Source organism: Peromyscus maniculatus, chromosome 2, assembly GCF_049852395.1.
Source record: "Peromyscus maniculatus bairdii isolate BWxNUB_F1_BW_parent chromosome 2, HU_Pman_BW_mat_3.1, whole genome shotgun sequence".
NCBI classification, from domain to species: Eukaryota; Metazoa; Chordata; class Mammalia; order Rodentia; family Cricetidae; genus Peromyscus; species Peromyscus maniculatus.
Genome location: NC_134853.1, coordinates 164,207,790 through 164,210,048, shown reverse-complemented (window position 1 = coordinate 164,210,048; position 2,259 = coordinate 164,207,790). Strand labels below are relative to the sequence as shown.

The window sequence follows — 2,259 nt, the reverse complement described above, 5'->3', positions numbered from 1 at the left end:
AAAATAAGCTTAAGGATGAGGAACAGATAGGAGATAGCAGAGGCTAATCCAAAACTTCATACTGGAAAATGAACACTACATAGTATTTGAAGGAATGTACCAACAAGCCTTCCTAGTCTAAGAGTGAAATAAAAGAAAATCGTACAGCACCTGAACCCCCTTAGATTTCTACCACTAGTCCAGATTTGTCCTAACAGGTCCCTCTGCCCAGTGGACCAATAAAACATGATGATGAGTTGAAGTAGTCAGACAGTGGCAGAGCTTCCAGGCTATCTGTCCTTTCCTGCTGTGTTTTCTTGAGTGTGTTGTAACTATGGATATTGCAGAAGCCAACTGCTTGCAAAAGAGGACAGGTCAACTAATTTAATTTCATCTCAGCAATCTTGCCAGCTTACCCAGTGAACGAAACAATAATCCTTTAATTATCAGATCAGTAAGAAATTAAAGGGCAATTAAAAAGAAATAAAAAAAACCCAAACTTCAAAATTTACATTGACTGGGAACTGAGGGTTTTTTTTAAACCCTTCCCAGAAAATGTGAAAAGCAATCAAACTAACTATGTCCTTCTTATCTTCCTCCTGTTCTGAAAAATTTCAAAGCAAAGTTAGAAAAGAAAAAATAAGCAAACATCTAAAAAAATTCAGGCTTTAAAACTCAAACAGTAGCCAGGCATGGTGGCACACATCTTGAATTCGAGTACTTGGGAGGCAGAGGCAGGCAGATTTCTGAGTTCAAGAGCAGCCTGGTCTACAGAGCAAGTTCTAGGACAGTCAGGGCTCCACAGAGAAACATTGTCTAGAAAACAAAACAACAAAATAAAACTCCAACAGCTAACAGTACCACATTTATATAGAAGTATGCCACACCTTCTCTTCTCAGTGATGCAAGCAAAGGAGATGGGTAGGAGCACAGGTTATGGAAATAGTTGTTCCTGTGTAGAGCTCCTATAGAATAGAAATCAGCTTTCCAACTAATCACTGTATTCGCAGCACTGAGAAAAAAATAATCAAATAAAACTCACTTCAACTCAAAAAAAAAAAAAGAATAGTGCAGCTGAACTAGTCATGTTGTCACACAACAGTACATTGTCACTAATAAACTGGGTTATACTCAACTAGCAAGGAGAAATCATGACCACTAATTAACGTGATTTCTTCAGGGTGAGGCTCATCCAATCCACTGTGGGTATGCAAAACCCTGAGATTTCCTCAAATGGGGGAAACTCTGGTGCATAGTTCTGGGCAATAGAGAAATGTATTTCTGCTTTCCCTAAAAACAAAAACAAAAACAAAAAACTAAAACAAATGTACTGGCTTAAAACAACACATGATATCCCTTGCAACTCAGAGGTACAGGATGGTTGTAGATTCCTTCTGGAGGCTTATGGGGGGAATGTGTTGTAGTGAATAGCTGTTCTGTCTATGACCTCGAAGCAGTGCCCTTAGAGATGCAGCTAGTAACTTCTACCTGCCTATGACCTTGAAGTACATGCCTCTGGGGTGTGGCCTCTCAGCCACCCTTAAGACCTAAGATGCATGTACATGTTCTCTTTTCTGCCTCATGGTTTTGAATATGGGACTGACTCAGGTGCCATAACAGCATTCCAGAACCTGTGACTATTCTGTTCTGTACAGTGAGTTTTTCCTCCTAATAAATTCCTTTGCTCATTAAACAGACTCCATAGATTCCTTGCTATATTTGGTGCCCAATCTGGGGCTCAAATCCACAACCCTGAGATTAGTTGTCTCATTCTTTTTTGTCTTTACAGGATATTAGAAATACCATCTTCAAGAAATTATAAGGCCTTGGACACCTAGACGTCTATAGCAAAAAGGAAGGACCTGTTGGTACCAATATACTCTACAGGGTAATATCTCACTGCCTAACATCAATAGCTCTTTAACTCTAGAATAGTTGTGGTCCTGGTTCAATTATAAATCAAATTGGCTTTGGAGTTGGAATGTGGCTCTCTCTTTCTCTAAACCCAAGCATGTTTCTTAAAGAAAATTAGGAGATTCTGTCTCATATTGGAAGAGCCAACCGGTGTGAGATAGAAGAAAACCAATAATCTCGGGACTATTGTTGTCAAGATTCTATTTCTCTCCATGCTTATCCTTGATTTCTCGATTCTCAATTAATCATATATTCAAACTTTCCATTTTGATATTAATAATGTTCAAGTTTTCTGCAGTGAAAAATAAGTCTTTCCAATAGTGATCTCTGAAGTCTCCAGAAGTGAGATGGGGCCCCACAACGATG

General features: G+C 38.9%; 1 non-coding gene across 1 annotated transcript; it reads left to right on the top strand.

Moving 5' to 3' along the window:
* The first annotated feature begins 1,106 nt into the window (after positions 1 to 1,106).
* LOC121827789 (U1 spliceosomal RNA) lies at positions 1,107 to 1,273 on the top strand. The gene has a single exon (XR_006070084.2). It is a non-coding gene; the product is annotated as a U1 spliceosomal RNA (small nuclear RNA).
* Positions 1,274 to 2,259: the final 986 nt, after the last annotated feature.